Source organism: Athene noctua, chromosome 12 (genome assembly GCF_965140245.1).
Source record: "Athene noctua chromosome 12, bAthNoc1.hap1.1, whole genome shotgun sequence".
NCBI classification, from domain to species: Eukaryota; Metazoa; Chordata; class Aves; order Strigiformes; family Strigidae; genus Athene; species Athene noctua.
In genome coordinates, this window is record NC_134048.1 from 12455560 (window position 1) to 12469002 (window position 13443).

The 13443-nt window shown below is 53.4% G+C and overlaps 1 protein-coding gene across 3 annotated transcripts in view; it reads right to left on the reverse strand.

Moving 5' to 3' along the window:
• ABLIM3 (actin binding LIM protein family member 3) overlaps positions 1-13443 on the reverse strand; it is a 56151-nt gene that overhangs the window by 41342 nt on the left and 1366 nt on the right. The window lies entirely within an intron of this gene.

Sequence of the window (13443 nt, forward strand, 5' to 3'; positions counted from 1 at the left end):
AAGATTAACACTTCTGGCAGCAAGAGGCCAGTAAAGCTGTGCCCTACAGCCAACCCTGCCAGTTCCTCCCACAGCCCCCTGCACAAGGTGCTGCACAGCCCCCATCCTGGGCTGCTGAGGGCCACCCTGTGCCCTGACCTGTCCTCTCCCTGGACACCAGCATGTGTCACAGGGACATTCCCAGGGACCTCCATCCCCAGGAAGCCCTGGCAGCTGGTCCCTCTGAGGGGCAGGAGGGTATCCTGCCACTCCCCATGGCCAGGACAAGCACAGGACCACTACTCTGGGATGCAGAGATGCTCTGGCAGTCACCATGGCAACCCCAGTACACAGCCAGGGCGAACAAAGCTGACAGGAGAGAAACAGAAAAAGGAAAGAGAAGAAAGGGGAGGGTGGAGGAGGAAGCAAAAAAAGAAGGAAATGGCAACAGTCTAAAGTCATGGAGAAAAGGCTGCAGCAGGAGGGAATGATGGGGTGGGGAAGCACAGGCATTGTGGAAGAGGAAGGGAGATGCCTTTAGGCTGCTCACCTTGGGATGACCTTCAGCAAAGCAACCCAGGGTGTGCATCGAGTGCACCACCAAGACACTGCCAGCCCTGCTGTGGCTGTCCCAGCAAAGGGTCCCTCCAGGACACAGCATGTCCCTCTGCCAGTTCCCAGGCGGGCAGCCTGAGGCTGTGCTGTGGGACATCCTGCTGCAGCACAGGCAGGCAGAACCCCACTGAAGTCCCAGCAGGCTGATCTCAAACCCCAGACCCTGAAGTAGCTCTCAAACCCCAAACTGAAGAGAACGTTAAGACACAAATGGGTGTCTGGGGCTAGGTTATTCAGCACCATCCTTCTTCCACCAGCACAGATGGCTTGGCCCAGCTTTTGGGTCACAACACATCACAGACAGCACAGTAGCTCAGGGCTGCCCACGCTCCCACTCCCTACTGCACACCGGTTTTGGAATCCAGGCTCATTTCTCAACTCAGCTGTGCTAGCTCTTTGTCCTGCTACTTCCCAGGCAGAGAAGGGCTGCCTGCATTCCCTGAGCCCCCACAAAGGCATTTCAGTGGCCAGACTACCAAGACCCTTGAGTAGAGCACAAGGCCCTTCAGAGCAATAGCTAAGTCCCAACCCCACATCAAGTGGGCCATATCCATGGCTGGTTGTGAAAGGAGCCCTGAGGCAGCAAGGGACAAAGTATGCTTTGTCACATGGCTCTGGGCTCACCTGAACCCCTAACCCAAGGTCAGGGTAGGAGGCAGAGATGCAACCACAAATACATTGACATAAGCCCTTGTACTGCATGAACAAGCTGTGTGCACTGCCAAAGCGTGCTCTGCTCTCACTTATCCATCGGACTTCATTAAAGGCAGAGAATTAAAAAATTAGACATCAGGGTTTGGGGTCAAAAAGCAGCAACTACAACCTCTCTCAGCTGGAATGGAAAATAACATCCTACTTGGCTGTTTATTCTAATGAAATAACATATCCCAAAGGGAAGCTCCCCCTCTACTGAGCCGCCCTCATGATAGCTGAACGGTAAACACAGAACCAGCCTCTTACAGGCAGATAGCGGTTGCTGGGGTGGTGCCTCAGCCCACTGATCTCAGGGATGAGAGCGGGTACTGGGGGGCAGGAGGTGGTCAGCAGGGCTGGCTGTACATGAAAGCCTAGCAGGAATGGGAGAACCTGAGAGAAGCCCTGGGTGAAACAGTTCAGCCATTTTAGCAAAGCAAAAATGAGAGAAACCCCTGAAGTAATTTGTGCAGATGCTACAGGAGCAGCTGGAGGAGGGCAGCAGGCGATGAGCACCCAGAAAGCTGCTGCTGCAGAAGAGGAGCGCCTGTCCCTGCAGAGGCATGGGGCTGTCTCAGCAGGTAAAAGCACACCTCTGTCCAGTGCTCACACAGCAAAACACTCTAAGGGGGCTTAATATCCCCCCAGCCACATACTGATCCACTGCTGGCAGGACATGGGGCAGCCCAGTGATGGGGCCAAGAGGCACCAAACAGGGCTCAGTGCTGGGCAAGGACAAACCAGGCCAGGGACCATGAGGGATGTGGCAGGACAAGGCACATCTAGAACAATAGACTCCCATGAGCGTATGAGGCGTTTTGGCACAGACGTAATCCTCTCCCCTCCTCCTTCCCACACTCCTGCTCTCCTCCGCTCCTGTGTATGCCCAGAAACCCGACTTCAAAAGGAGGGGGGGGGAGCTGCCAGCACGGGAAGCAGCAGGCAGGCAGACACGGCTGTCTCCTGCTAAAAGCCTTTGGTGCCTTTCATCAGGGCCGGCAGAAAAACAGCCTTCCATCCATCAGGCTGGAGGCGAATGGCCAAGCCCTGGCATCAGATCCTATTGCCTGCCAGCCCTGTGCTCCCAAACATGGGCCAGCCACAGAGCTTTAACCCTCCCTCCCCATCCCACCTCCCTGCTATATATATGTAAATAAATCCATCTGTGTACAGTAAGCACCAGAGATCCTCTTAACCCTCCTCACTGTCTGCTCTTGAGTCAGGACTAAATGCTGCTGCCCCATGCTGCAGGCACAGGTATTGGGGCACTCTCTGGTAACGAACCCATTCATACAGCTCAACTCACCCATGCCGAGGTCACAGTTCCCATCCCCGCTGAGATGTCCCTCCCAAGCTGAAACGATGGTCTGTCCCCAACAGCCTCTGGAAGCCACATCTCCTAGCTCCTCATTAGTGACAATTAACAGACAATCAACGGGCTCAGCAGAGCTGGCACTTTCCAGGGAACAAGTCCCCTTTCAACATGGGGAAAATGAACATATGCTTTGTTGTGCACGCTTTTGGCTTAAATGAGCCAGAAACTGCCTGCCAAGGAACACAGTTATTCCCCAAACCGGACCCTTTATGCCACCTGACCTGCCAAGCGGGGAGCGAGGGCTGGGGCAGCCGCAGATGACCTCTCTTGGCAAGCTCTTGCTCTGCCACGCGCCCAGAGGATGCTCTCACAGCGGCCCAGCAAGGTGGGAGCAGCAAGTGTGCGGTAGTACCCCCTGCCTTGGGCAAGGTAACAGGCACTCGCCAGCAAGGACTCTGCTGCTGCTCAGAACCACCTGTTGTTCCTCAGAAGTTATTTCAGACCAGGTGAGAAGATCCTCAGAGTCAGCAGAAGCCAGCCAGAGCAGGAGGCACCTCTTCACCCTCCCCAACCCAGGGGCTGCCCCAGAGTTTGGTGAAGGAGGTAGGGTAGAGCCTTCAGCACCCACAGAAGGTGCTGGCCTTGGACTTCAGCTCCACTGCTACAGCATTTAAAAAAAGCTGTGGGCTTGAGAAATATAGCAAGATCAACACACAGATGAGTGGCAACCCTCTGCAAGAGGCCAGCACAAGGGCTGGGCAGCACACACTCCCCAACTTTGCTATTCCCAAGCCTGGAGCTGGGCAGAGCTAGCCCATCAGCAGCCTCTGCTTCCCTGGGTATTTGCCTAGCTGATGAGGAAGAAAGGAAAAAAAAAAGACAAGAAAGCAAGAGGAAAACAGCCTGGATGTGACAGGCTGGCAAGTTTGACAGAGGAGTCTTGTTAGCAGTGTTTTTTCCCTGCAGTTCGAGTGGGGGCAAAGCCAAGGAATGCTTCCCAGCAGCCTGCACCAAATGAGCCCGGCTGCATGCAGCTTTAATTGCCAGTGGCAGAGCAAGGGTGGGCAGCAGCAGCTGAGGGGTCGGGGAGTACAGACAGCAGAGCAGTGCTGATGGCTTCTGCTGCAGCACAAGCTCCATCCTCACCCCCCAGGATGGAAAATTCCTGTTGTCTCTCCAGCCATCCTTCCTCTAGAACAAGGGGTGCATCTGACCCCGTGCTGTGCCTGCTGGGGGCTGAGCATGGGGTGTTTCACCCCGAGGCTGCAAAGCCCCAATGAGAGTGCACCGTGCCTTGTGCCACCAGGTATTTGGACCACGGGTCTGGGCCAGCTTGGATGCAAGCCTGCAGCTCAGGCAGGGCTCAGAGATGTGGGGATCAGCAACGACCACAGCAGTCCTCTGCCAACTCTCCAGGGGAAGGAAAGGAAGGATCTGGCAGATCTCTAAGCTGACTAAGAGCTCTGAGTGCCCAGTGGCTCTGCTGTACCAAGCACAAGCCAAAGCAATTAGCATTTCTTGGAGACACTCTGTGTAATCTTCCCTGAGTGATGGGGAGAGCTGCCACAAGCAGAGGGAAGGGCCTTGAGCCACTTCCCGGGACTGGGGAGATGCTGTGCTGGCAGTGATGCAAGGCAGAGCAGGGCTGTCCTGCTGAAGGGCTCTCCTGCCAGCAGCTCTGGGACCACTGCTCCAGCCAGGTCCTGGTGAGCTGCACCCTCATCCAGACCCAGCCCCACCAGATCTTGCCTTCGGGTGCTGCAAGCTGTCAGGCAGCAGAAAGCCAGAAGACAAGAGCAGAGAGGCAGCTCTCAGCATCTTTGTTGGAACACAGCCCAGGTAGGAAAGGCCACCCTGGGGAAATCCAGGGCCAGGACCAACCACATCCATCAGCTCCCAGGCAAGGCCATCAGCCTGAGCCCTGAGGCAGGAAAGGAGCACAGATGATCCTGGAGCTGTTTGGGGAATCATGCAAGAGCAGCAGCAGACAGCCATCCAAGAGTCACGGATTATTTTTAATGGCTACTTGTAGAACGCAGTGCACGCCCACAGGAGAGAACCCGAGCTGATGCTCACCCCATCCCTCTCCCCAGCACGTGCAAGGAACATATCTCACATCCAGGCTTTTTATAGGGTTTCCCATTCCTGCTGGGCATGCAGCTCAGAGGCTCAGTATGACCACACCACCCCCTTCCTCAGTAATCACTCACATGCCGTTCACTAAAGTCTTTCCATTCCCTCTTCTAGCCGTTTCCTCTTCTCTCCTTATTAGGGATCCACCTACCTATCCATCTTCTCATTCTCTCCCCCTCTGTGGCTATTTTTAAAATGCCATAAAAGCTTTCAACTGGTAGCATCCTCAGGGATGCTAGGGATTTTATATGTAACCCATCATGAGCCATCATCACCACATAACTCACCATGCAGGCAATGACTTTTCTTTTTTCAAAGGCAGGGGAGGGAGAACATCCACGCTTAGTCCCTCAGCTCTCCCTGGCCAGCACTCCCAGGCACCTCCTGTCCCAGAGGGGAAGGATCAAACCCACCCCACTCCTCTCCCAGAGGGGCAGCTGGGCCAGATAGTAGGGCAACAGTGCAACTCTTCTCAAGTAGCATCTGTGGGTGTATGAAGGCATGATTTTGCTCACTGAATAAAAGGTTCTGAGCTGGGGATCATCCAGCTTCATGCCTCAGCATCTGCCACCAGATGAAAGAGTTTCCTTGCTGAGAAAATGGCTGTTTCTCCCTGTATGTCCATGCACACATAAGCTGCTGTACTGCTTGGTTCCCATGCTGGTTCATGGTCAAGAGGTGAGATATGTTGGTGCTGCCAGTACAACTCCCTCCAAAGGCACATCCTGCCCCAAGAACCAAATCTCTGGAGACAACCTGGGTAGATAGGGAGGACCAAGGTTTTCCTCATTAACCCCAACCTCCAGCCAGGCTGGATGGAGGGAGTAAAGCAGCATTCAGAGGCACTGCACTAACACCACAAAAACCACTTTTCCCTGCTGATCTGGTTATTCCCTACAGAAGAGCTACCTTCCCCTTCCCTCCTAAAGTCCTGGCTAGAGACCTAACATATATACCAAAGACACCTTGTCCTGGCCCATCCACACCACTTGCACCCCAGCACAGCTTGGCAAAGGCCAAAGGCAGGTTTCTAAATCCTTACTGCAGGAGGAAGGATCCCTGGTACAAGCTGCCTGGCTGCCGCTGCCAGCGAGGTGTGGGCACACTGACCCAGCCGCAGGACACCAGCCTCAGCGGCTGCCAGATGAGATTAGGCTGTGCATAACCTGAGAGGTGTCCCGCAGCGTGCTAATGCGATGACACGCTTCGTGTCACTGGCGGGACCCGCGGGAGCCGTTCTGACCAAGTGTTGGGTATGTCTGCAACGGAGGCAGCAGGTCTCCAGGAGCCTGAACTTGGTCACATCATTCTCAGACGATGCTGGGATGATGTAGCTATTTATAGCACATAGGAGGTGAGAGGAAGCTCATCTTACCTTGCTCCACCTTCTTCATCCTCTGAGGACCAAAAGCTGAAGCAGAAGGTGCCGAGGAGGGGGAAGCGTGGCAGTGGGAGACACCCCACAGCCCCCAGCACAGCGCAGGGCAGTTGAGTCAGAGGGAGGGAGGGGTTTGCAGGGACCAGCGCTGTGCCGTGATCTGAGCATAGATGAGAGGCTGTGCCAGAGCAGAAGAGAGCTGGGGAAGCCTGTACTCTATCACACTGAGGACTGCTGCGATACGAGCAGAGAGAGGGAAAATCCGGAGCAGAGCTGCCTGCTCGGATGGCTGGAGAAGCCGGCACTGAGCTGCACAGCACGCTGCCTGCTCAACGCTGCCCAGAGCTGACTCCTGCAGCCTTGCACGGGCAGCTGCCCTACGTGGGCTGCATTTGAGCTGGGTGCTGAGAGATAGCGAAGTCTGCACCACCTCTGGAGGGGCTCTGGGACCTCTGTCTGCCCCAGCCCCCATTTCTTTGGGCCAGGCAAGGAGAGCCTTTTCATGCCTTTGTTGTACTCAGCACCTAACCATGGATCTCCAGTTTGCAGAACAAGCACAAACCATGGGAGCCTGCTGTAAGGTCCTTCCTGGCAGCCCAGAGACCCGTTTGCTCATGTAGTCACACACAGGCATCCCGACTGATGCAGACCTTGCAGCCACACCAGCCTGTTGAGAAAGCCACTCACCACCCCAGCCGGGCACCACTGTGGCCGAGCCAGCAGTGGTTATTTTACCCAGGAAGAGCACTCGGTGATTCACTGCAGCAGGAGACAGGCAGGGCAGCAGCAGCTGGCAGACAAGCCCTGATCCAGCCCTGCCTCATGACCAAGGCAAGGAACTCCCTTCTTTCAGGGAGAGGCTGGTGGGGGCAGACAGCTGCCCCTCACACAGCTCTGGGGCTTGGATGGGCTGCAGCTCCTTTTCAGCAACAGAAACGGGTTTCACACCTCCTCCTCTTCTAAAGCTTTTAGCAAGGAAAAGACCTTGACCAGGGGGTGAAACACAGCCACCCCGGGGCCAGCCACCCTGCTGGGACCCTCCCTGCCTGTGCTGAGAATCCAGACTGGGGAGCAGCTGGGAGATCCCCACTGCAGCACCTGACATGTCCCAGGCAAGTGCTGCTGAGCCAGGGAACAACTCACCTGGTCTCCCAGCTGCTTTAAAAATAGTTCTCCTCTGCAAGCAAGTGCCCCTGGGCTGGGCAGCCCTCTCTAGGATACCCCTGTGCAAATGGGTCCCCAGGGCTGGCAGGGGGATGGATGTCAGGAGAAAAGCAGCAAGATCTCCAGGGTCAGCTACTACAAAACAGAGATGCTGAGGACAGGCAGGGCCTCTCAACGTGTTTTCACAAAAAAAATGCTACAAGAGTGTTTGTGAGGGGTGCTGCACTGTGGACCCTTACACATGCACTTTGGGAGGTCACACTTCAAGCCCTGGTCTAGGGTATGCTTGTCTCATTCAGCAGCAGACTGCAGCCTGGCTGCATGTATCTGAGAAAATCATATCATTCACTACTGTGGGAACAGGTCAAACCCTGAAACTTAAATTCAGGTTGCAATGGACTCAAGTTGGGCTGAGGAAGGGCCCCAGGGCTGACACTGCACCAGCAAAGACTTTCTTGTCCCACAGCAGTGTAGTGCTCTCCAAAATATGCCACTTGTTGCCAAGAAAGAACACAGAAGCCAACAGGATGGCTTCAAACCCTCAAGCACATGCTCCCCCCCCTTATGCTGTCCTGCTCCTTAGAGAAGCCTTCCCCCCAAGGACTTTCCCAGTTGTCCAAGTCTCACAACCAAGATGATTCAAAATGGAAATGGAGCAAAATGTTCATGAACAGGAAAACAAGTGATGCTTGGGGCTCAGAGGTCCTTGCCAGGGTAGAAAGGGTAAGAAGAAAGGAATGTCAAATGGGCTGCATAAGGAAGCCATAGTACTAGCCCCTGTTTTCTTTCAGATCTCCACCCAAGGCACCAGAGAAGGCACATCAATTCCCAGACTAGGGCTTATGGCCAATACTGATAAAGCATTAAGGCGACTATACCCAAACTGAAAACTACATGTATAAACTATGTCTTACCAAAAGCCTAAGCTACCATCAAATAAATGGGAACTGAGCACCCAAGTTTGCTGCCATGCTAGATCAGTTTGGTCCTGTTAAGCTTCAGACAGCCCTTTTTCAGAAAAGAAGGCATGTCCATCAGGGCTGTGAATCAATGTACTCAAGCTCTTCTACTTCCCCAGTAATTTACTGAGCCTAGACTCAAAAGGCAGAGATGCTGGGCACAGGAGGACTTGGGACAGCCAGCTGTCCTCCAAGCAAGAACCACCTTCCCTGCTGCAGGCTGTCAGTCACCCTGCCACACTTGCCCTGAGTTGCTCACAAGCAAACTCTACCTAGGCCTGAAGCATCTGGACTTGAGCTCTGCCTTCCCAGCAGCTACTGTGGCCACTCCTAGTCCTCTTTCATCTTGCAAAGCTCTCTCCTACCTTCCGTCCCAAGTCCTTGCCATCACCAGTCTACCCCCAGTATGCTTTCTGGAGGTGCTGCAGTGCTCACAACAGACACTGATGTATTTAGTCTAAAAATATCTAATTAGATGTTTCAACCTCTTCATTATGGCAGTGTCATGATAGGACTGTAGGGTCTGGCACAAACTTAGTGGATTTGCCTTCACTCCTTCACAGCTTTGCAGAGAGCAAAGGCAGTGCCACACTGACTCCTTGCTGATAACAGGGCAGTATGTCATTAGTCCAGCCTGCTGGCATCAGAAATACAATTATCTGGCTAAACCAATTGTCACTTTGTCATTAGAAAACTTGCTATTTATTTTATAAGAGCATGGTAGGTCCTTGAAATAATTCAATTGCTTCAATTGACTTTACAGCATGCACTTCATTGGCCTGCAGGGCCACTTCCCATGGCTTCTGCTCATCAAAGGGCAAGCTGCCAAGAAAGATGGTTTGCAAGAGAGCCTGAACAAAGCTTGGTGAGAAGACTGTGTCCATCCACCAGCCTGAGGACAGAGAAGCTGTCTGGGCTCTGAATTTTCTAGCACCAAAGTGAATGCAATGGATGACTTCCCTTTGCTAGGCTGCCCAGGAGAACAGAGAGGACAATTTGTATCAGGTTGGTTGGGGCAGCAGAGTCAGGATTGGGTATTAATTGAGAGGACCAAGCCTGGAGTTCCCCATGGTGCCCAAATTCTGCAAAATACAGTGCTAGAGCCCTCCTTGGAGAAGCATGGACACTAGATAATGTTCATGGCTGGGTTTGGAGAGAACATACTAGGAAAGTAGCTTTTCATCTCCTGCAAGACTGTTTTGCATCCATGTCCCTCCTTTCTTCTGTCCCATGTGCACCCATACCTTGAACTCCTGAGTGTACTCAGCCCTTCTGAAGGCTCTCCTCCATGATAACCTGCCAGAGAAGGAAGAGCTCTGCCTCTTTCCCCACTGCATGTGAAGAGCCTGTTCAGCAGCTCTTGGGGGAACAGAGGTGAGGAGCATGAAGATTTATCCAGAGCCAGATCCCATCTCACCAAGCCCCCAGGTACTAGGGAGCAGCACCAGTGCTCTGGTCAGCATCTCACTCTGCTGGGTCCTCTCTCACCAGAGCCGTGCTTTGTTCCCAGTTCACAGCGTGCTTGTATTAGCCTCCAGCATTGCAAAGATGAAACACAAACCAGTGTTGACCAGGAACCATGAGTGCCATGACTGAAAAGGCTCATCTGTACCACAACCCCCTAGGCCTGATGATACCCCTGTAGAAACTAGAGCCTTCTCACAGGAAGATGGGAACACTGCTCATCACACTGACAGGCTGATCCCTCCAGGTTCACTGCACTTCCGAACACACAGAAACACCATGTCCTCCTCAGCAGGTCCTGCCCCACTGCGTGGGGAGACCTGGTGAATCACCCTGCCCGATGAGCTGTACAGAGCAGAGCTGGAGCTCCCAGAGATGAGCAGCACCATGTGATTCCTCTTTAATTACACAGGGACTTAATAGAGTTTGCTGGTAAACACCTTGTAACCACATGTGCCTAGAGATTACTGGGTAATTATGCTTAGTGGATCACCATGTAACAGGGAGCATGATTTAGAAGAGACAAAAATAACCAAGCAAACATGTTGCATTCATCAGTATCTGTCATGAAACGTTCCTGCCCAAATGCTTAGCCAGCCAGCCTTTCCCCTCCTGTCTCCTTCCCCAACTTAGAGACTATGGGAGCCTCCCAGAAGGAATCTGAGAGGTGCCAGAGCTTGGGACAGTCCAGGGAAACTTTCCACTTTGCATACCAAACCCTCTGCAAGAGCTCTCCATGCTCCAACAGACTGTCAGCTGCTCAGAGGAAAGAGGATGGGGAATAGACGGTACTAGTTCCCCCCATCCTGAATTAACTTGCCATGGGGACAGATTCTGGTCTCCCTCTCCAGGGCACATGTTGGAGACAGGAGTCTGGAAAGTCTCCGGTCCATGAACCGGTTTGAATCATCCATTGCAACACTGATCCAGAGCCTGCCAAACCTGGTTCGACCCAGGAGTTCACTGCGGTTTTGCCTCCCCCAGGAGTTGTGTGTGTCTTTGCTCAGACCAGGGTGGCCCACGTCAGGTGGCTCCTGACAAGACCAGTGCCAAGGCTTCCAGCAGCCCCCCCTCCCACACCAGCAGAGCTGGGCCAGGAGAGACAAAGTGCAAATGCCATCATAGGTCCCACTGGGGTGACCCCTACTCACAGATCATACTCACTGCATGGACTTGCAGCACCCAAACCTAATGGCTACTTTCAAAGCAGCAGAAGGGACTATTCACACCTATTTCAGAGAGTCCTAAATCCCTGGGTCAGTTGACAGCTTCAACCCTTTGCCTTTTAATGAGCACAAACACAGCACTGATCACCTTAAACTCCCTGCACCAGGGCAGTTTCCAAGAGAGAGGTTGAGCACAAACCATAGATTTCAGGGGGTGATTTTAAGATATGTTCTCTGGGGCAAGGGTTTGTACTACAGGATCCAGCTTCAATGGAAATGCAGAGCAGCACTGATAGACCTGTTTATGAATGTATGAATCCATTTACAACCAATTAGCAGTGCTAACCAGAGTGGGAGGTGTAAGTAGCTAATGTAAATATCAACACTGTGCCCTCCAAATGCTTGCTGCACACCTGGTGACCCCAGGAGGAGAGGCCACCTTCCCAGCACAACCCTTGCACCCTTAGGGCCACTTGGTCTGCTCCACAGCCTCAGGATATGAGTTTACACCCAAGATCAAGGGCCTTTTCCTCTTTGCCTTAAAAGCAGGAGTCCCATATGGCTTTGCCTTCCCTGCATCATGGGAGCAATGACAACATGGGGCTTCCAACCCTGGGACCCATATCAGGGTGAGAAGCAAACGCCTGACCCCTCTGCAAGGGCAGGCAAGGCTGCTGTGCACGAAACATCTTCAGAGATACACCTGTGCAGAGCTCCCTGGATGCCTCGTGGACAGTTTTGCACAACAGCATGGCTTGAGGCCAGCTGTGGCCCACAGTCCCAGGTTGCCTGTCATGTCAGCTTCAGACAGGATAGAAGTGTTATCAAAATGCACCAAGTAAAATGGAGAGGAGTGGTGGGAATTCATTGATTAGACAGTGGAATTTTAGCCTCAGCTGCTCATCTCATTGATTTGCCAGCTCCAAAGTTTCGGTCCTGCAGCCACAGGTACACCTGTACATCATCACCCCATGCACGATCCAGCTTCATCATCCACGCATCCATCTTCCTCCTCTTCCTGTGCCTCCCTCTCTCCTCACATCTGCACAGGTAGGGTCTTGTGCATCAGCAGAGACACCAGACTAGGGAGGCTGAGCCTGCTGGCTGGATCCCACCACACCTGAGCCCTTAAGCACTACTGGGGCTGGGGGAAAACAAACAATCAATGCACAGAGCAGCAGAGGGGGCCATGCCTGGGAGCTGCAAGTAGGGCTGGGAAGTCCTACAAGAACCAACAAGTGGCACAGAGCTCCCCTGAGCCACTGGCCGCTAGCAAAGAGCTGCAAAAGCTATCGCAGGTCACTGCCAGGTAGCATTAGAGGGCTGTAATAGAGATGGCAGAGAAGGCACTGACTCAAGGCTCCTGGAGTCCTTTTTTGCTTCACAGGCACACAGACCTGAGGGATACAGGCTGGGTAGAGATATGCAGAGCTGGGTGAGGCCACGAGAGGAAAGAGACAGCTTTTGGCAACATTCACAGAAGTCACAGAACATGCTGACAGAGATGGCCCCACACCCCATACCTTGCTCACAGAACCAGCTAGGAGAGGATCGTTGCTAAGACCAGACATGAGCCAGCATTTAGGTACAGCAAGCCCTGCTTTGAGCCCCTTGGCTACTGGGAAATAGACTGGAAGCCCAACAGGGCAGAGCCTGCTGCCTTGTGGGGTTTGCACAGCCCTTGTAACAGGTGTGGTCCCAAAGGGACCATAAGTAATCAACCCACAGCACAGGAAGTGACCAGCAGATATTAAAGTTTCCAAACCTTTACTAAAACACATAGCTACTTTGAAAGAGGTAATGACAATATTTAGGCCAAGATTGCAAAGCCATCCAAAGGGCTGGGCAAGGGCCATGGTGGCAGCCTGCTGCTGGCAAATCCAGAAGCTGAGGCACAGCCAAGTGATGTGCCCAAGGTCACAGAGCAAGGCAGTGGCAGAAGGAGGAGCACCTCCCAAGAGACTCCCAGCTCTGTGCTCGCTGCCTGCCCGGTGGCCTCCTGCCGTGAGTCATGTCAGAGCAACAGGCAGGCAGCACGTTTGGGTTTGTTGGCACCTCTCTCCATCTGGGGGAGGACCCAGTAAAGGAGTTTTGCGGCACAATCTGATAGTTATAACACACCAGTGCTGTAAACAGCCCTTATCGCTATCAGCAGCCAAGCTGGCTGTTAAGACCTGGAAAGGAATCCCAACAGGAACCAACACACACTTGTCAAAATTGCTTGGAGGAAGCTTAATAGTCCCACCTGACCACTGTGGTCACTGACCCCAGCAAGCACCGTGTGCCACCCCAGCCCTCTGCACTGGGCCCACACTCATCACCCAGAGGGACAGAGGGTGGAGGACCCTTTGTTCAGGCATCCAGAAGGCTCAGAGAATCAGTCCCTATTGTTTCCCACCTGGGCACGACCAGCCCCTCTCCCCCAGGAAGGGGGCTAGCTCCTGTCCCAGGTGTGGCTCATGCAGAGGGCACCTGGAAAGTTTTCTCGCCTCTGACACAGCCTAACAGAGCTGGAATCACCTGTTCTGTTGCCTTGCAGCATGCCAAGGCATTTTTCACGGTGTTTTGCTTGGGAAC